At 38.2% G+C, this 22,702-nt stretch overlaps 1 protein-coding gene and 1 pseudogene across 3 annotated transcripts in view; both read right to left on the minus strand.

Annotated features, from left to right (window-relative positions):
• Window positions 1-22,702, minus strand: part of KCNIP4 (potassium voltage-gated channel interacting protein 4) — a 1,211,769-nt gene that overhangs the window by 566,742 nt on the left and 622,325 nt on the right. The gene's annotated exons all lie outside the window — the stretch shown is intronic.
• On the minus strand, window positions 17,703-18,452 carry LOC119529029 (annotated as a pseudogene).

A 22,702-nucleotide genomic window follows, 5' to 3' on the forward strand; every position in this document is an offset into this window, starting at 1 on the left:
AGACTATTTACAAATTATCCTTGCCTGCCTGCTCTAGCCCAGCCCAGCTGCCATCAGGCTCAAGCCTTCCAAACCTCTGCATCAGTTTTAAGAACTATCTTCTTGCTAGTAAGTTTATCTGAAAATGGTCAGTGGTACCGATGGCTGATGCTTTGTGTGCCCTGAGGATATACTGAGCTTCACATGGTAGTTTCCCCCTTGCAGCTCACCACGAGGGTCATATCTGTCTAACCAACACCACTCCCTCGGCCCCTGAAACTTGGAGTGATTGACCAAGTTTCACCTGCAGATTGTTTCCATGGATATGAAATAGATAGAGCCTGGTTTTAGCCTGTACCCCTCAGAAGATCCCGCCACCATAAGCCTGAAAAATAACCAAAGCTTTGTCAAACCCACAGGGAATGCATGGCCCCTTCTCATCACACTTGGACTATGTGTTACTTTTTGTAAATGGTTACAACAAAAAGGAAGACATGCCAGGGAAAGAGGTAAAATGATGCACCAGCAACTTGTCTATGTTTCACTGGCTTTTGTGTCAGTTTGCTAGTGAAGGAGGTTGAAATCTCTGGTTAGAATGGGCCTGTCGAAATCAATGAATTTCAATTACACATTATCCTTGCCTACATTAACAGGGATAATTGGAAGTTTACCACATCATTGTGAGTCAAAGCAATCCTAATAGTTAATTTCTAGCTACCTAGGGAAGAAGTGAGCTTCTAGAATTACATCCAGTTTGGAAAAGGCATCTTAGGTTCACCACTCACTTAAGCTTCTGACTCTGAAAGTTTAAAACGGGATTTTGAAAAGGTTATCTTTCTATATATTTTATCCATTATTTTCTTTCATATATTTGAGACTTATGCATTGTTTCTATAAGCACTTTGTCACCATTGAAACATCAGATAGTGGAAGAGAAAATCACACGCAACTCTAGTTTTTTTTTTTTCCTAAAATTCTATTGCTTGCGTAGCGTTCCTTGATATGTATCCTTAGTAACTAAGTTTATAAATGAGCACATTAAGTCAGGGTTCATTTTGTAAAGAGCCTGGCATTAGGGAGAAGCTTAATTTTCTTCATGGGCTTAAGAAGTTTAGTAAAAACCCTCTCAAACATACAGTTTTCCTGGCTATCAAAGACATGAAGGGCTATTCAATCAGAAACTGTTTGAAAAGGAATTATATTTAAACCATAAATAAACTATGCCAGTTTGGATATATTATGGCCCTCAGAAAAGCCATGTTCTTTAAGGCAATCTTGTGGGGGCAGACTTATTAGTCTTTTGATTAGGGTGGAAACTCTTGATTGAGTGTTTCCATGGAGATGTTATTCACCCAACTGTAGGTGATACCTTTGATTAAATTATTTCCATGGAGGTGTGGACCCTGCCCACCCAGGGTGGGTCTTGATTAGTTCACTAGATTACTTAAGAGAACCCAAGAGCCAACACAGATGCTTGCTGACACTTGGAGACAGTGGGAGATGCAGACAGAAGGACCTTTGGAGATACTAAGCTAAGAGATGAAGCCCAGAGTTTGCCCTGGAGAAGCTGAGAGAGGACTCCCAGATGCTTAGAGAGAAACACTCTAGGAGAAAGGAGCAAGAATGCACAGGGAGCTGAGAGAGAGGAGCTAAGAGAAACACAGAGACATTTTGGAGAAAAACATTTTGAAACTCAGCCTGGGAGCAAGGACAAGCAAATGCCAGCCACATGCCTTCCTAGCTCACAGAGGTGTTCCAGATGTCATTGGTCTTTTTTTAGTGAAGGTATCCTCTTATTGATGCCTTAGTGTGGACATTTTTATGGCCTTAGAACTGTAAATTTGTAACCTAATAAATCCCCTTTATAAAAGCCAATCCATTTCTGGTATTTTGCATAATGGCAGCTGTAGCCAACTGGAACAGATTTTTGTACCAGAGAAGTGGGGTGCATCTAAGCTTGCAAATATCGAACATGTTGGAATGGCTTTTTAAATTGATAAGGGGAAGATTCTGGAAGAAATGTGAGGAACTTGATAGAACAGGCCTAGATTGCTTTGAAGAGACTATTGGTAGAAATATGGACTCTAAAGATACTTCTGATGAGACCTTGAACAGGAATGATGGATGTGTCATTGCCAACTGGAAGAAAGGCAATCCTTGTTTTACAGTGGCAGAGAATTTGACAAAATTGAGTCCTTGTGTTGGATGGAAAGCAGAATTTGAAAGCATCAAGCTGGGATACTTAGCTGAGGAGATCTCCAGACTACATCTGGAGGATGCAACCTGGCTTCTCCTTGCAGCTTATAGTAAAATGTGAGCAGAGAGAGATAAACTTAGAACTGAACTCTTGGGTACAAAGAAACCAGAAATTGATGACCTGGAAAACTCTGGGCTTCCAGAAAGTGAAAGCCCAGAGATTATAGCCCCGTATGAGGATTTAATGAAACCTGGAACCAGCCAGTCATTTCAGTACAAGCCAGGATTGGAGATGGAGTTATCCAGAAAGGACTTGTGGAAAGTCCTATTGTCTGATGGTTTTAGCCAGTGTATGCTGCATGCCAAGCCAACAAATCTTTTTGTGAGATCTGTGTAAATGGAGCTACTGCCAGTCTTGACTAAAAAGGACAGAAAAGGGATAGATTGAAGAAAAAATTTCTTCAGAGAAGGCAGAACCATGGAAGCCAAAGTCTGAAGCCGAGAAATCTCAGGCAAGGAGAGCAGAACAACCCATGAACAAAAAAGTGTGAGTTTGCCCCAGAGACAGAGGGCAGGCCTTCCACCTAGATGCTCAGGAAGAGTGCTGCCACCCCAGGCCCCAGAGAGGGTAGAACACATTCCCCAGGGACTGGGGAGAGCCTGGCCATCACCCCACAGTTATGAAGGGGTTCAGCGTGTGTCTGGAGATAGAAGAGAATCCAGCTGCCACTCCGATGTTTGAGGAGAGTGGGGCCAAGAAGAGGATGGTCTCCCCAGTGCATGGATATGTTGGAGCACTCACCCCAGAATTTGGAGAGAAGAAGACTGCTAGGCAGGCTCTTGGAAAGGGTTTTCCTAATCCCCAAGGATAAAACATCATTCCATAAATGACTCTCAGTCTTGGAAATCTAAAGAAGTATGCCCTGTGGGTTTTAGGAATTGTTTTAGTCCCATGAACCCTGTTTTCCTTTCAACTTCTCCCTATGGCAAAGGGACTGTTTATCCTATGACTGTTCCTCCTTTGTATATTGGCAGCAGATAACTTGTTCTGAGTTTCACAGGCCCTATTGCCAGAGGAGAATATTAGGACGTTGTACTTATCTGTATTGTGATGGAATGGATGTACTGTTGCATTTGGAAAGAACATATCTTTTTGGGGTCTAGGGGGTGGAATGTGCCGGTTTGGATATATTATGCAATCTTCTGAGGGCAGACTTATTACTCTTTTGATTAGGGTGGAAACTCTTGATAGCTTCCATGGAGATGTGATTCATCCAACTGTGGGTGATACCTTTGATTAAATTATTTCCAAGCAAGTGTGGGCCCCACCCACTCAGGGTGGGTCTTGATTGGTTCACTGAATTACTTAAGAGAACTCTAGAGCCAATACAGAGGCTTCCTGACTCTTGGAGATGCTGGGAGATGCAGACAGAAGGAACTTTGGAGATGCGAAGCTAAGAGATGAAGCTAAGAGAGTAACCCCAAATGCTTAGAGAGAAACACCCTGGGAAAAAGAAGCAAGGACATACAGGAGCTGAGAGAGATGAGTGAAGACAGAAGCCCAGAGACGTTTTGGAGAAAGCCATTCTGAAATACATGAGAGCAAAGGACCTGCAGATGCCAGCCATGTCCCTTCTCAGCTGACAGAGGTGTTCTGGACATTACCAGTGTATCTTTAGTGAAGGCATCCTCTTATTGATGCCTCAGTTTGAACACTTTCATGACCTTAGAACTGTAAATTTGCAACCTAACAAATCCTCTTTACAAAAGCCAATCATTTCTGGTATTTTGCATAATGGCAGTTGTAGCAAACTGGAAGACAAACTATAATTCCTCCTGTTTTAAAAAATGAACTCCAGGATTTCCTAAATTGATAACAGCTGCATTCAACAGGGAAGAAAAAGGAACAACTCTAAGCAGATGAAACACCAGGACAATAAGAAAAGGGAACTTACCGAAATGTTGGGAAAAAAAAATAAAGCACATTCAGGGAGGTGCAGATTCTAATGTGGTATTCAGGGAATACCACAGGGAACAAAGAGGAAAGTGCCAGAGATAATTCTAAAGAGGATCAAGACCCCACTGCTTCACAAGATCTACTCATTCGGGCTGGTTTTGCTCTGGCAGTATTTAGACCAATCTTAAATGGAGTCAGAAGGGACTTAAGTTGCAACAAATCAATAGCCACATGATATAGCATGGAGTGAAACTTGCCCACAGCCTTGTTGTGATCTTATATTCCAGTTCTTGTAATGAGTTTTTCTCTTATATCTAAATCTGCAGCTTACCCGTAGTACCTGCCTCTCGATTACCAGGATTCTTCTTTTTGCTTAAGAAATCCCCAAATGCCACTGCATCCCTGGATCTGAAGAATGCCTTCTCCTGGATGTCCCATTGTGGTGACCCAGCTATTTGCCAAATATGAGCCCCATTTACTTCTTGCTGAATCCTCCCAATCCTTGAATTACTTGGGAACCTATTAACCATCAATCCACACTGGAAAATTTTGTCTCTGTCGGTGAATTTCCTCTGACCTGCAGTCAAATAAGTCCCACACTGTCTTCTGACCATCCCACACAGACTCACATGGACACCCATGCACAAACACACACAAATCTCAATAAAATTCAGATCCACCTCAATCAGTTCAGTTCCACTAAAAAACAATCTATCAGAGTGTCTTTTGAAAAATGATTGTGTCATGTTAATGGATTACAAATTCAACTTAATGGGTTCCTAGTCAGCAATATTAAAATAGAATAGCATAGAATTGAGTACATTGGAAAAGAATGGGGTACAATGGAATGGAATGGAATGGAATAGCATAGCATAGCATAGTATAGAATATGCAAGTGCTTTGAAAGTTGAAAGAGTAAATATTCTTTTGTGAAATTCCTTTTCTAGTATGTGTATGTGTGTTTTTGTGCATATTCTGGGTTATGATAAAAAATGTATTGCTTACTATAGTAGTTCATGGCCAAAAAAAGTTTTATAAGCCCTCTATTAGAGCACCTGGAGAGTAAGGCATCATGCCTACAGACTACCTCAACAAAATTGCAATTTTATGACCTGAAACATATAACCTATTAAGCCAGTATTTCCTCGTAGACACAGAAACAAATACAATTTCATCTGATAAACTTGCTATCATCAAGAAATCAGATAAACAGAACTATAAGGGAATTGGATATTATATGAATGTATTTTGATAGCAGGACAAAAAAAATAATGAGGTCTGTGTCTAAGTGGTATAGTGATGTTTTGCTATGGTTGGTAGGCAGGGGCTAGCACCATCAGGACACTGGGGAACTCAGAAGAGGGAGACTAGAAGACTTGAGAGCAGGATTTGGCAAAGAGGAGTGCCACATGCATAATAATTTCACAGTTAATAAATTGTGTTGAATTTAATTGGGGAAGAATGATGATGGCAATATCTTATATTTGTCCATGTCTTCACATATTTCAAAACATTTTCACGCCTATTATATTATGTTATCTTCATGAAAAAGGCTGGAATTTGGGTGATGCAAATGAGGTGACTGCAATGCAAAATCTAAAGGGACACTCACTTTTGAGGTCAGCCAAGACTCCTTGGCATCTTACTAGCTTTGTCTTACTCTAGGTCCTGCTCATAAGATTAGACATTATTAATCCTGTGTTAGATATGAGGAAAGTGAGTCACACAGAATTTAACTGTCACAAACAGTGGTGAAACTGGGTTTAAACACTGGGCCCCTGACTCCCAGAAAATGCATTTTTCATCTATGTGATATGCCGCCTTAATGTTTTAGAAAATCTCAGTTAGGACTTGTTCTGAATGAACTTGCAAAGCATTAGAATGGCAAAATAATGAATCATACTACAATTATTTTTTATGAAATGTTTGTTTGAAAGGAAACAATGGTAAAATGCAGCCAGCAAGATTTCAGACTGTGATTCCTGCATTTAGTTTGAGGTAATTCCCTTCCAGATAGACAAAGAGAAATTAGAAATTATTTGTGGGAGGATGAAAAAATGATTAGGGAAAAGAAGGGTTTGATTTATGAGGCCAGATTAAAGGAGATAAATGCCTATTTCTTGGCTAAGTAACATCCAATGAATATGATAAGAATCTACAAATATTAGGAGAATGTAAATATAAGTAATAGAGAGAATTTCAAAGTGTACTACAAGGTACGACTAGCAGGAATGCAATGGAATAAAAAATAGAAGTGTAGGCTAAAAAAGGAAGGCTTTTTTTGTAGGGAGATTATTAAATTGGATAATCCCTATAGAAGAAAGAGAGGAGGAGGAAGAGAAGAGAAGGAAGAGAAAAGGGGGAAAGAGAAGCAAAAGACCAAGAGGAGGAGTAGGAGGAAGAAGAAAGAGAGGGAAGGAAAGAAAGAAAATCTCATTTTGTCTTTCTTGCATATATTTCTCTATAAAACACACCATCAAGATTGATATTGTTTTTGACTTGAATTTTTCCTTGAAAACACAAAAGACATAAATTATTATAGATTTTTGATCAATGAATGTCCACTGGTGACTTGTTAAAAATAGAATTCCAAGTGTGTAAGCAATGTTTCCCTAAAGCAGCTCTGTTGGTGAGGGAGACAGATATTACCTATAAATATATATTTACATATATTTATATATACATATTTATATATATTTATATACATATACCAATATATATACCTATATATATTACATATATATATATATATAACAAATAGGGAACTGTGTCTTGTTTCACTGTACTTCATAACAGGGAACATAAGAAATAGATTTCTGCCAGTTCTCAGGCAAACGAGCAAGTCTGCGGAAACCTGAGCCACTCAAGGAGATGGCATCGACACCCTACCTCAGGGGAGAAGGCTGCCACTAAATCAGAAACAGACAGTAATAGGGAGCTAAAGCGGCCATGCTAAACAATTACTGCTATTAAATTCAGGGCCTGGGCACAGAGAATTTGCTAATCTTTGGCTAGCCTGCTGCATATAACAGTTACTGTAATTGAAACTGAATTATAACACTATCCTGGCACACATCCTCCTTTTAAAACGTCCAACACATAATAATTCTATTAAAATAAGGACATCTGGAAAGCAGTCTATAGTCCCATTCTCTCTTTGTAGCTGGCACCTTTCTTCTTAAGGAATCTTTCATGTTTCCTTCATCTACTATGAAAATGGTGAAGTGGTGAAAAAATGGTGCTTTTTATTTTAGGTGAATTGCAGTGTTAACGTTTGTTGAGCACTAACTAGATGCCAAATACTGTGCCATGAGGTTGAGATTCATGTTCTCCATTTCAAAGATTAAATTAACTGAGGTCAGAGAAGTTAAGTAACTTACCCTAAATCACTCCCATAATTAGAGAAAGAGCCAGAATTAGAAGTCCAGTCTGCTTGTCTTCAAAGTATTTTCATCATACTCAACACTTGGCAACTTGCTCAAACACACAACAGATAGTAAACACTCAATTAATATGTGTTGAATTGAATTGAAGAGAATCAATGGTCTAAATGAGATCTGGAAATAATAATCAATGACTTTAAGCCATGATTTGATGAAGACCTTTATAAAGTTTCACCAACTGTTGAATTGGTGATCCAGTTATGGTCTCAAATCTATGAAATGGCATCTCTCAAGGAGAAAGTCTCCTTGCCTTCTGTGGTACTTTCATCGCCACAACCACATGCTATATTCCCTCAGTCTCATATAAACAGAAAATGAACTCATCGGCTGGAGTATTTTAACAAAGGCTAAATTGTGTAAAACTTATATAAGCACTTCATTTCTTAAATGATGCTTTGCTGACTGATTAAATAAGACTGACAATCAATATCCAGTATTTGATTAACTGCACTATAGAAAATAAAACTCTGTGTGCTCTCAAGGGGATAGAGAGAAACAGGAGACAGAGTCCCTGTATTTTGGGAGCTTATATTTCCATTGGGAGACAAGACATAAATGTGTGAGTAGGGAAATAATTCAAAGTTTAAATAGCCATTTGAGATTTTTTCCCAACAATTTTAATTCAATTAATAGTTATGGAATGCCTACTATGTACCAGAAATTGTGTTAGGCATTGCCATACAAAAAATGAATAAATTAAAAAAAATAATAAAATGGGATCACCTCTCTCAAGTATCTGTAGAAGCCACAGTCTATCTATGGGGGAGAAAAACTTACACACTCACAGCTCCAAATAATGTTATATGCACTTTAGAGAAAGGTATATGATGCTATGGAATGCAGATGAGGGAAAGTTTAATTCTGCTGACAGTGGGTTTTAATGTTTATCATGGAAGACTTCACAAAGGAGGTGAAGCCTGAGCTGGGTTTTGAAAAGTGAGCAGGAGTTTCCCAGGCTGACAAAGAACTCTTCCAGAAGAGATAACAGAATATGCAAAGGCAGGGAGATATAAAAAATTGTGAAGACACTGACAAACTGTGGTAAGTATAATTAGTAAAATTACTAATAGTTGGTGGGATAATAGTATAAATACAACCTAAGAAATTGCAATTTCAGATTTTTTGAGGTCCACTAGAATATCAACAAATACTGGATAAGTTCAAGATCTCCTTAAGTGGCGTCTTAATATCCCAACCAACATACAGGCAAGTTTCCCTTATTCATTGTAGGAGAACTCATTAAAAGCAATATATTCAGAATACATATTCTACAGCATGCCTGCCTTCTTAACCCAGTATATCTAATTATATGAGGACCATTATTAGCATCTTATAAATTTCTACTAGATAATTTAAATGCTCAATAAAGTTTTCAAGGGTCCATACACTTTTTGGAAACTAATCTTAACTGCAGCAAATGCATCAGAGTGTATTTGATTAATTCAAATCTAAGGAGTAAGAATCATTTATTTTAAATGTACAATTATAGAAATGTGTAAATTGATCAGTATGGTTAAGTTGCAAAGATTTGTGAATCTTAATATCTCTTAGAATCCCAGGAATACAAGAAGTAAAGACAGCAACATTTATGACTGTAGTATTCCTGATCATATGAATTCCATAAATTAAACAGTTGCGTTTTCTACTTTGTACAAAAATACAATTGAAAACTGAGTACTACATTCATGTTGCCAGTTTATAAGGTTAGGAAAAGCTTCATGTATTAATTTTCTTAAAGTGAAATAAGGAATAGTTTCACATTTAATCCTGAACAGATTTAATCGAAACCTCGTAAGACGTTCCCCACATGAATGGTTCTCTCCAAACAGGTAATGTCCTTAAAGAATAAAGACCTCGACTTCTTGACTTCTTCCTCCTCAAACATAATCAGCATTGTCATTGAACCTGATCATTCATTCCTACCTTAAAGTGAATGGTCACCTTTTGCAAATTAATTTTAGAAGAATCTCCCCTCTGCAGCCATAGCTGTGTCTATACTTCTCCCCATTTCTTTTGAAAAGAGCTCACTTTTCCCTGAGCTATGCTTTTTTTCAGAAATTTACTGTCTCACAGTTCTGGAGACTAAAAGTCCAAGATCAAGATGTCATCAAAGCCATGTACTCTCTGAAATCTGTAGAAGAGGATCTTTCCTTGTCTCTTCCTAGCTTCTGGTAGTTTGCCAGCAATCCTGGCATTCCTTGACTTGCAGCCATAGCACCTCAATCTCTGCCTCCATTGTCACATGACCATCTTCTCTCCTGTGTCTCTTTTTTTAAAATGCAATTTTATTGAGATATATTCACACACCATAAAAACCTTCTGAAGTATACAATCACTGCGAGCCACACATTTGACCATCGCTTCTGGCAGAGCTCAATCACTGGTTCAGAAAGCAAAGACCTGACCCTTCAAAGCCAAAGTTGAATCCAGTACTGTAGTTAAAGTGGGTTAACTCTTGATTTGCTCCTGTGCTCATTCTCCTAGTGACTTCTCTGTTTTCCCAGTTCCTCATCATTTGTCCTGTTTCATTTATAAAACTCTGTATCTCCTTTTTCAATGGTGTTCTTGTTTGCTAATGCTGCCAGGATGCAAAACACCAGAAATGGATTGGCTTTTATAAAGGGGGTTTATTTGGTTACACAGTTACAGTCTTAAGGCCATAAAGTGTCCAAGGTAATGCATCAACAATTGGGTACCTTCACTGGGGGATGGCCAATGGTGTCCAGGAAACCTCTGTTAGCTGGGAAGTCACGTGGTTGGTGTCTGCTCCAAGTTCTTGTTTCAAAATGGCTTTCTCCCAGGATGTTCCTCTCTAGGCTGCAGCTCCTCTTCAAAATGTCACTCTCAGTTGCTCTTGGGGCATTTGTCCTCTCTTAGCTTCTCCGGAGCAAGAGTCTGCTTCCAACAGCCATCTTCAAACTGTCTCTCATCAGCAGCTACTCTCTCAGCTCCTGTGCTTTCTTCAAAGTGTCCCTCTTGGCTGTAGCAAGCTCCCTCCTTCTGTCTGAGCTTATATAGTGCTCCAGTAATTTAATTCAGACCCACCCTGAATGGGTGGGGCCCCACCTCCATGGAAATTATTCAACCAAAGGTCTTGTCCACAGTTGATTGAATCACATCTCCATGGAAACACCCAAAGGATTCCAAAATCTAATCAACACTAATATGTCTGCCCACATAAGATTACATCAAAGATAATGGTGTTTTGGGGGACATAATTCAAACCAACACAGATGGTTTACTGAGTTGGTCATTTTGACTTTTTATCATGCACTTTGACTTCAGTCTTTGACTATTTCTTGCCCCCTTGGCTAAAATCAGGTACTGTTTCTCCTTTCTAAGCTCAATTGCTTACGGTTTCTGTTTTCCAGGTTATTCCCTGTGCACCTTGGAGACATTTCCTTTAATGCTCATGTCCCCCAAGATGCTTTATTATTATTATCTTTTGTCCTCCCTTTTTCCTTCTTGCTCTCCTTCCTTACCTTATCTCTCTCCAAGCACAAAAGCACACACACTTTACCACACTATCAAATGCCTGTTTATATTGCCTCTAGGAATTTCATATACAAATGCACATTTCATATCTCCTACTGATATGTAAATTCTATGCACAAGGAGCTTGACTATTTTTTCCCAAATTGGAGCCCAATCAAATGTTTTGAGTAAGCAAAATTGTTCAACTCATTTATTAAATGATTCATTTAACAGTTATTGAGTGCTTGCTATGTGTTAGGGCTTACACTAAATGCTACACTCACAACTCGATTTTGCCATATGAGATTTCTCATGCCATTTCACCTTCTCTGCCTTGTATTGTAGTTCCTTTATGGAGTGCTCTCTTTTACCTTGTCTTCCTAGCAAATCTCTGCTCATCCTTCATGATTCAACATTAATATCAGGTTTCTCATGAAATAGTATTTACCTTTGGAGGTTTATTAGTCCCTCCTTCTTAAGATCACCTTAGAATATGACATTTACCACACTTCATAGAAATTACTGTTCACATGTATCTCCACCCAGTTAGACTCACTCTGTGAGAAGAAATTCACTCTGTCTCCCCAATACTTGAAACAATGCAGGACCCATAGTAGGTCTTCAATCAATTTTAAATAGTAAATACCATAGTAAGAGCATCAGTACACTCAGGATTTAGTGTAAAATCATCACCCTGCAACTCAATAGTATTATCCATAAACAAGCCCAAATCAAGTGATTCTAGAAAATGTTATCATTTTAAAAGCAATATAAAGTCAATCCCTATCAGCTTTATTTAAAGAAAAATGGAATCAAAAACAAGATACAATATATTTTGAAATCTTTGAGAATTTTTATTAACTCTTGTGGACATAGGAGATATTATATGTTAATTAATATAGGATCTTATAAGGAACTGAATCTAAAGATTCTGATTGCTTATTATTAGGGGAGTGGAACTTCCTCACCATTTTCCTACAGTACATTCAACATTACAACCAGATTTACATCTCCAGCTTAGAAGATCCAAGCTCCAAATTTCTTTTCCATCTCAGCATCCATCACCTCCACTGGACTATCTCAGAGACATCTCAAATGTGTTGTGCCCAAAACAGAACTCCCAATTCTACCCTGAAACCCTTCTTCCATCTGTCCCATCTCTGTAAACAGCACCATCCAATATCTCAAGTGATCTTGGCAGGGTCTTGTTTCTGTCTTTTTTCTCTCTACTCTGATCCAACCCTTAGCAAGCCTTGCTGGGTCTTCATCCAAAATAAATCAAATACTTCTTTCCATTTCCAATGCTGTCATCTTAGAAAGACCACCATTACTCCTGCCTTTAGTACTGAAACAACTTCCTTTCTGTTCCCCTTATTTCTACTCCTGTTTCTTCCAATCCAAAAGAACTTCTTTAAAAATATGTTGAATTCTTTCACCTCATTTCTTAAAGCCATTCAGTGGCTGCCCATTTTACGTAAAATAAAATTCCAAATCTTTCTATGTCTTATCAAGTATTTCTCTCCTCTCTAATAATTCTTCCAATGTCTCGGTGTCGTTGACCTTCTTTTAGTTCCTGAAACAGACCAGATTTGTTACCTGCTCAGAGCCTTTGCAATGCTCTTCTTTTTCTGAACTGTTCTTCCACCTCACTCTTTTCATTGTTGATTTCTTTTCAACATTCAGATCTTTATTCAAAATGTTATCTCCTCAGAAAGGTCTTCCTGGACCACACCATTTGAAAAGCTATCCCCTCACCGCTCCACCCACTGCATCTACGCTATAATTCATCTTTTTCTCATCACCTATTTTGATTGTCTAACTCAACACAATTGATATTTTTTCTTTAATAATGCTTTTCTTTATTTTCTTTCTCATTTGTATTCCCCACTAGAATATAAACCCTTAATTCTGCCTCTCTTAAACAACATTTTATCCCCATGGATCAGCATAGAGCAAAGCATTTTAACAAAATATGTGTTGACCAAAAAATACAATAAAATAATAATTAAAGATAAATGAATTTAGGCATTTATTGAACACCTACTCTATGCATATAGGTATTTCCATACATTCATACACATTGAATCTTCACAATAGCACTTTGAAGTACATAATCATATCCCTATTTAATTAATGAGGAAAGTGTCTCATAGAGTTCTATCATTTGCAGATTTCAACCTCAGTTCTGAATCTATTCCAAGTGTTTTCTTTTCTCATTCTACACTATTAAACCCATTGTTTAATCCAAAATATTTTCTCTCTCTTGCTGACAGTTTAAAATGAAATTTGTTCCAATGGGTAAATAAGAAAAAAAAAAAAAATCAAGGGGAAAAAATTACAACACACAGAGTCATTCTTTCTGTGAAAACAACAACAAAAAAGCCCTCATCAGCAAAAATCTACTACATAAACCTGCCACCATAAGTTAAAGACGCCTTAAAGAGAGAGAATGGATACTTCTGGTGGTAAGGCTCATGGCTGGTGACCCAAAGGCAATGGTCTGCTTGTTCTTTGATAACTCAGTCCAAAAAACTTGGGGATTTTTGCACCCCTGTTTTATCATATCACTTTAGAGATAAATGACAGGGTATAACGAAGATATTATTTTTGTACATGAACTAAAATCATGACAGAATGAGTTCTGAATCCAAGTGCCCCCTGTCTGTTGCAAAGCCAGTTTAGGAAGGCAGTCACAAAAACTCGTCTTTCTTCCATCCAACAAACATTCGTAGAGTAACTAATAGGCAAACAGTGGCATCATGGTAAAGAATTTGGGCTCTGGAGATCAAGCTTTCAAATCTCTTCTCAGATCCTTACAGGCTATGTGATCTTGAACACATTATTCCATTTGCTTACCATTAAAATAAGGTTAATAATAATGTCTATATCATAGGTTTGTGCTGAGGAATAAAATGGTAAAATAAGTAAAATGTTTACCATGTGGTAAGATCTCAAAAAAATTTAATTTTTGCTACAGAATAACATTTTCTGAGAATCATAAGTTGAATATACTGTGGGCCTCGAGAATAGAAGTATTAGGAAAAAGGTAAAAGTGAAGTGGATGGAGTTAAATAACCTCGGGTCTTTCAAGAAAAAATGGTGCCCTGTCACTATTTTTTTTTTAAATACTTTCAGTCAGGTGTAATTTACATAGCATAAATTTACCTTTTTTAAGAAAACAATTCAATGACTTTTAGAAAATTTACAGAATTGTGCAACCATCACCAAAACTAACTTTAGACCATTTTTATTACCCCAGAAAGATCCTTCATGCTCATATTGCAGTCCCTGTCCATTTGCATTGTTTGATCTTTGCAATCACTAATCTACTTTCTGTCTCTATAATTTGCTTTTTCTGTACAGTTCGTAGAAATGGAGTCATATAATATGTAGTCTTTTGTGTCTGGCTTCTTTCACATTGCATAATGTTTTAGAGGTTCATCCATGTTGTAGTATGCAACAGTCCTTAGTTCCTTTTTCTTGCTGTATAGAGATTTATTAACTGTATTGATAGACCACTTTTTGCTGATCCATTCACTAGTTGATGAACCTTTTGAGTTGATTCTAGTTTGAGGTTCTTAATAATGCTACTATAAAGATTTGTGTCCAAGTCCTTTTGCAGACATATGTTTTCATTTCTCTTGAGTAAACTCTTAGGAGTGTCCCCTTCTGCACTGTAAGTGATGGATCTTCCCCTGAAAATGCCCCAGTGGGACTGGCTAAGGGAGGGGGAGTAGTGTTCTAATTGCAGATCATCAGTAATGAAATGGGAAAAGCAAGTTGATCCTAGTTGCTGCCTCTTTCCACCAAATCCCCATGTGACCTTGGGAAAACACTGTACTTTTCAGCATGAGGTATCTCCACTTAAGAACCAAAGGCAAGAACTAGATGTTCCCCGAACTGTCTTCTACTTTAAAATGCTTATAATTCTTTTAGTTACTAAAGAATTTAAAAACAAAACAAAAATCCCACAATCCATGAATCATCTCCTTTGCCTCTGGCATTTTCTGGGCATGGCACTAAGCAGGAGGCCAGCACTAGTTGCAAAAAGAATGATACAGAAAGGATTGGTACCTTTCCTACTCCATGCAGAATCCAGGATTTAAAAGTTGGCACTCTAAATATGTCTCTTTTGCTTTTGGGGTTCTTCTTGTGTATCACTTTATTCCCCCAAACACATTTTGTTAATGTAGTCATTTCATTCAAAGTTAACTGTGCATAAAACAAACACTGCAACAGAATGGAGTGGACTATTTTATCAAACATTTTAGAAGGTTTAAATTCAAGTATCTTCACCTTCAAAACAGTTATCTCACTGGGCAAAAGATATAAAGAATAATGAAAATGAACATGCATGTACCAATCACAGAGCTCTAAAAGAAATTGATTACCAATCCTCTGGAGCTTATTTGTACACTCCTTTATTACATCTCCCTTCTGCCAACTTATTTTGCCCTTGACCACAATACTCTATATGGTGATTACTATTCCTATGCAGGTCTTTATACATATGCAATATATGGTATTGTTTTTGTAGGTTTAAATCTTTACATAAATGGTATCATGCTGTATGTATCATTTAGCAATTTTCTATTTTCATCCTATATTATATTTGGTAGTTTTATCCACAGTGACATGTGAGTTCTACTTAATTAATATTCACATTGTAAAATATTACTTTTTTGTGTTAATAACAATCATTTTTCTTATTTCCTATTGACATATATTTAGGTAAATCCAATAGCTTGCTATTGCAAACACTTCAGTTCTGAACCTATTTCATGTACACATAAATATTGAAGGGTTTCTTTAGGGTTTTTACCTAGGAATGGAATTTCCATATTGTTATAAATGGAAATCTTCAACTTTACTATTAATAAATTTCCTCCAAAGTTTGGGCACCAATTTTCTTTCCATCCATTAGAGTTTAAAATTTTGGTTTCACCACAGACTCTACCCCTGAGACATGTATTATTGTAATTCTAATTTTTTCTAGTTATTAATTTGATTTTTACAAATCAAATTTAGCAGTCATTGAATATCTACTCCAGACAAACCTCTGTGCTTGGTTTTGTATGGAATGAAAAGTGAGATGTAGTAGAATTACACTGGAATCAGAATAATCTAACATTGAGCCCTCAGTACTTTTTAAAATTTTTTGTGTGTATGTATGTATATATTTTCCATCTGTGGAAACCTCTTTGAGTCTCAGTTTCTTCATCTGTAATATGATGGGCTGCACAAGAATATGTCTTAGTCACCTTTAACCTATGATCTTATTGGATTCTATGACAGTTGTATAGTAGCTTACAATCTGGTAGAAAAAGCAGAACATACATAAGTAACTTTAAAACCAGGGGAAAATATACAAATAAGGTATTTGTATATTTACAAATATAAGAGGTTTGGGTGAGCTGCACTGAAGATGGCATGGAGGACACTTCCGGGATTTAATGCAGGACAGGAAGAGCCAAGAGCCTGGAGAAAGTCTTAAAGGTGGAGAGTGAAGGCAGTGAAGGTAGAGAGGTGGGTGTGGCTAAAGCATAATGTGTTAAGGTAAATGCCGGAGAATGAAGCCAGGTATATTGTGTTTTTCATCACGTCAAAGTGTAATGAATTATCATTTTGTTGACAATTTGATTTTTAAAACCTCCAAAACCAACTTGGAATCAATATCTGTACATAAGGCAGATGGTCATTTCATTTCCACTTTAAAGTGAGGCCAAGAAACCAATTTCTTATGAGGCTCTTAAACTGATTCCACAAGCAGTTCTCAAACAGAATTGTCCAGAGTTTTTAAGAAATGGAAGGAAGCATTGCTGAAAGAATAATGTAGCCTCCTAAGGTGACTACTTTGAATGAATACACTCCTTTGGATTTTTGAATGCTGGTGGTTGGTTTAAAAGAGTTCATTATTTAAAGTTCTGTCTGGTATAGAAAATACTCAGAAACTGATGGAATCTTAGTATTCCCACTCAGAAGCTTTCTTTGAAATGTTAAAAAAAATCACTGAAGATTTGAAAAGCAATTTCTAAAAGATCAACTCTTCTAGAAAACCGTAGCTACACAATACATTGCATCTGTCGAGTTAAAACGTGTATTAGACACAAATACAAAAACCATGAAATGAGCCACCATTCTTCAACAATCTGAGCAAGGATAAAGTGTCTGAAACAACATGGATGATTCGCAAAGGATGGGCTCTTTACTTCAATCACCATAAAAAAATAAGAGCACAAATGCATGAGCGTGTCCAGTTACATACTCTGAATTGAACCTTTGACACTAGGAATCAGAGAATGTTGTCATATGACATTAACACATATTATAAAGGCATGCAGTGTCAAAGGAATAGAACCATCAACATTCCAAAGCAGTATTGTTAACTCGGCAATAAAACATTCTACGGCATGTCTCTCAGTTGCCCATTACCGAATACACTTGCAGCAATCTTGAAATGAGAAAATTAAAAAAAAAAAAAAAGCAGAAAAAAACAGAGGTGCATAACCCCTTATATTTTCTCTGTTTAAAATTAAACAGAAAAAAAAATATATCAATTATGTTATTTGCTAACATTTTCTAAGTACATTACACATACAAGAGAAGGACTTGGAACACAGATGTGTTAACAGGGATGTAGTCATAAGTGAGTGTCAAGAGTCGCACGCAGCTTTCTCAGGGTTCCCAGGAGGAGCCACTTGATAGTCACAGGCAGAATTCTTTGCCAGGTGTTTTAGAAAATCACAAAGATAGTTCAGTAATAAAGCAAGGCTATTCTCATCCAGAGATCTATAGGCAATATTACTCCAATTTGTACAAATAGCCTCAAGTACGGTGCTCCTTGTACCTGGGACATGGGTGCATCAGGGTCACCTGTACGGATTTCAGCACACCAAGGTAGTGTAGTTGAGTACCCATCATGATATCAAAGTATTCTTTTATCCCTGCCACAACTTCATTAACAGCATAGTCCTTATTATTTGTGTTTCCTTGAGGTTTCCTAGAATTGTGTTTTGGCAGGAAGATGAAAGAGTTGTTTTTGCCTGGTAATTAAGGCCCAGTCTTCAACAAGCAATGGTTTTAGTTCTTCAGGAATCTTTAACTTCACTTGTGTTATGAATGTTTCTTCATTTCACGAGTAGGATCTACTCAGGCCCTTTTCTTCCAAGGCAGCTGAGAGGTCCCCTGGTACTGCCACCGTGTCTCTCCAGTTCCAGATGTTCTGTTTGTTCTTTTTTGTTTTGACTTCAACATTTTTCTGCTGCAGACCAGATGTCTTCTTTCCTGGAGCAGCCTCTCTCATCTTCCCCGGTGCCTATTGTTCCTGATCTGCTTTTTGAAGTTCTCTCTGTTTCTGCAGTTTGGTGTCCATGAATCTGAGTGTCCTGCTTTCTGTAACTCATTCATCCCACTTTTTATTCCAACCACTGCAATATATAAAGTATTTCACTTGTTTGTCCTTTATGGCAACCTTGGCACATTTTGCTTTGTAAAACGGAGGCCCCTGAAAGCATAACACTTGCTCACCCTCTTGGAATTTAGGCTTCAGGTCTTGCTTTGGTGCCATTTATAAGTGATTCATTCCTACTTACTACCACAACTCCTGCTCTCTATCCCACCTACTCTCTACTCTCTATCCCATCCAACTCGGCATCAGATGCACTGCCAGGCACTGCTAGCTCTATACCCTACAACTGAAACTTTTTGAAACTACAAAAATATTGTTATTCCTGAGAGGAAAAATGCCTTCTGAGAAGCTCCAACTTTTTATGCTAACATGGCTGAGAATCTCACTTTGAAAAATTCTTTCAAAATTTTATTTTTTATTCAGGAAGGCCCATCCAAGCAAGGGACTTTCATCTTAGTCTTATTAGCCAAAACTAAGAAGCATGGCTGCACCTTGCTTCATGGGAGACTCAAAGACCAAATATTTTTCCTGAATATATCGCTACTCCAAACAAAATCAGTGTTCTCTTGGTAAGGAAGATGTTGAAATGAAAATTTGATAGCTAACAATGTCTGCCATATCTCTTCATTAAGTTAAAAAAATAAATGAAAGTCTTAGATATAATAATCATTCACTAACTCTTAGACAAAATGAATTATTTTAATGTACAATTAATAAGGTTTTATCTATTCCTCCAAGAACATGTTCATAGCCCAGATCAAAGACCACACTTTCTAAGATCCTCCTCTGAGTCTGCTTATCAGATATTTTCATTAACACTTAACAGGTTATACCTGATCAACATAAACTAATCTGACAAGCAAAGAGAAAAGAATTGCATTGGAAGGATATAGAATTATCGAATTGAGAGGAAAGCCAGAGAGAGAGTCTTAGCAAAGGGCTGGAACCGAGGGAGAACAGCACCAAAGAAAGGCCACAGAAGGCATCTGGATTGGACACTATCCCAGGTCCCACAATCACTGCAGTTATGATAGTAAATTAAGATTCAGTTTTTGTTATCGCCATAATTTAAATTCCTATGCAGTATCATAGGAATGACCTATGTCATGTGTATAACTGCTAACTTCTAAGGGGAAAGAAGAGGACATTTCAGACCCCTTGAGCTACTGTAGGAGGGAGCAGGTCCCTACTTCCCACAAGATCTGCACAATGGAATTGCCCCTAAATAGTTGAATCATTTTATGGCTAGCTGGGAAGATAAAACATGATAGTTGCGTACTATAGAGTAACATACACATAATAGTATAATAGGTCACTATTATCCAATTGCAGAAAAGGCTGTTTACCTTAATACTGCTGAGTATCTACAATAAGAATGAAAGGAAGGTCATTTCAGAGGAAATGGTGTGAACCAATGTAGAAGCAGCAGCATATAGTTCTAATTTGTAAAATGACAGATAGAATGCTTTTGCTTGAATATAGGTTATGAAAAGGCAATTATCTGCAACTTATGAAGTAGGAAACTACACAATGTTATCAAGAAATGGAATATTTTTGAAAGTAGTTGCATGACAAAGTTAGGACCATGCTTTAGGAGGCTCCACCTGGTCTATTGGATGGATATAAAAACAGAAACAATGATTTCTTCAGTATGAGTAATAGATCAAAATATGGGTTCTGAAATGGGAATGGATAGAAGGAGAATGGAAGAGAGAATTAGAGAGGCATAGTAGAGAGGAAAGGACAAAGATTACTTACAGAAAGCAATGATGGGAGTTTTGGAGATCCCCTAAGATTTCAAGATTGGTTACAGCTGGAACCATGCTATGATTAAAAAGGCAAAAAAAGCAAGGGAAGGAAGATAATTTAGATTTTGTATATGTTGAGTTTGATATGCCAGTAGGACATCATTAAAGAGATAAGCAGAATTCAAAATTGCACAACTGCTTTTCATGAGAAGACAGGGTTGATGGTATAGAATGTCCTTTGCCATTTCTCATAATATTCTACCTTTTCCTCTATCCTTACATTTTCTTCTTCATCAATCTCTCAGTTACTTTATATATGTCTAATTCTGTGCAGTTTGTATGTCCTTCCATACAATGTAATGTCACACGGCACCCTCCAACAAATTACCAATGAGGTATACACTGCAGACATTATTATTTCCATCTTATAAATAATAAATGGAGGCTCAGAGAGAGCTTACATCCTTTCCTAAATTTGTTTACTTTTTTCTTTACTGATGTATCAAAAGGAAATGCTCGGAGAGGCGGGGCAAGATGGCAGACTGGTGAGCTGTATGTTTTAGTTACTCCTCCAGGAAAGTAAGTAGAAAGCCAGGAACTGCGTGGACTGGACACCACAGAGCAATCTGTCTTTGGGCATACTTCATACAACACTCATGAAAACGTGGAACTGCTGAGATCAGCGAAATCTGTAAGTTTTTGTGGCCAGGGGACCCGCGCCCCTCCCTGCCAGGCTCAGTCCCGTGGGAGGAGGGGCTGTCAGCTCCGGGAAGGAGAAGGGAGAACTGCAGTGGTAGCCCTTCTCAGAAACTCATTCTACTGATTCATACTTCAACCATAGATAGACTGAGACCAGACACCAGAGAATCTGAGAGCAGCCAGCCCAGCAGAGAGGAGACAGGCATAGAAAAAAAAAAAACAACACAAAAAACTCCAAAATAAAAGCATAGGATTTTTGGAGTTCTGGTGAACACAGAAAGGGGAGGGCGGAGCTCAGGCCCTAAGGCGCATATGCAAATCCCGAAGAAAAGCCGATCTCTCTGCCCTGTGGACCTTTCCCTAATGGCCCTGGTTGCTTTGTCTCTTAGCATTTCAATAACCCATTAGATCTCTGAGGAGGGCCCTTTTTTTTTTTTTTTTTTTTTAATCCTTTTTTCTTTTTCTAAAACAATTACTCTAAGAAGCCCAATACAGAAAGCTTCAAAGACTTTCAATTTGGGCACATCAAGTCAAGAGCAGAACTAAGAGAGCTCTGAGACAAAAGGCAACAATTCAGTGGCTGAGAAAATTCACTAAACACCACAACTTCCCAAGAAAAGGGGGGTGTCCGCTCACAGCCACCATCCTGGTGGACAGGAAACACTCCTGCCCATCGCCAGCCCCATAGCCCAGAGCTGCCCCAGACAACCCAGTGTGACGGAAGTGCTTCAAATAACAGGCACACACCACAAAACTGGGCGTGGACATTAGCCTTCCCTGCAACCTCAGCTGATTGTCCCAGAGTTGGGAAGGTGGAGCAGTGTGAATTAACAAAGCCCCATTCAGCCATCATTTGAGCAGACTGGGAGCCTCCCCACACAGCCCAGCAGCCCAGAACTGCCCTGGGGGGACGGCACTCACCTGTGACATAGCACAGTCATCCCTCAACAGAGGACCCAGGGTGCACAGCCTGGAAGAGGGGCCCACTTGCAAGTCTCAGGAGCCATACGCCAATACCAAGGACTTGTGGGTCAGTGGCAGAGACAAACTGTGGCAGGACTGAACTGAAGGATTAGACTATTGCAGCAGCTTTAAAACTCTAGGATCACCAGGGAGATTTGATAGTTAGGGCCACCCACCCTCCCCGACTGCCCAGAAACACGCCCCACATACAGGGCAGGCAACACCAGCTACCCACGCAAGCTTGGTACACCAATTGGGCCCCACAAGACTCACTCCCCCACTCACCAAAAAGGCTAAGCAGGGGAGAACTGGCTTGTGGAGAACAGGTGGCTCGTGGACACCACCCGCTGGTTAGTTAGAGAAAGTGTACTCCACAAAGCTGTAGATCTGATAAATTAGAGATAAGGACTTCAATAGGTCTACAAACCCTAAAAGAACCCTATCAAGTTCAGCAAATGCCACGAGGCCAAAAACAACAGAAAATTATAAAGCATATGAAAAAACCAGACGATATGGATAACCCAAGCCCAAGCACCCAAATCAAAAAACCAGAAGAGACACAGCACCTAGAGCAGCTACTCAAAGAACTAAAGATGAACAATGAGACCATAGTACGGGATATAAAGGAAATCAAGAAGACTCTAGAAGAGCATAAAGAAGACATTGCAAGACTAAATAAAAAAATGGATGATCTTATGGAAATTAAAGAAACTGTTGACCAAATTAAAAAGATTCTGGACACTCATAGTACAAGACTAGAGGAAGTTGAACAACGAATCAGTGACCTGGAAGATGACAGAATGGAAAATGAAAGCATAAAAGAAAGAATGGGGAA

The sequence above is a fragment of the Choloepus didactylus genome, chromosome 3 (assembly GCF_015220235.1).
Source record: "Choloepus didactylus isolate mChoDid1 chromosome 3, mChoDid1.pri, whole genome shotgun sequence".
Taxonomy (NCBI): Eukaryota; Metazoa; Chordata; class Mammalia; order Pilosa; family Megalonychidae; genus Choloepus; species Choloepus didactylus.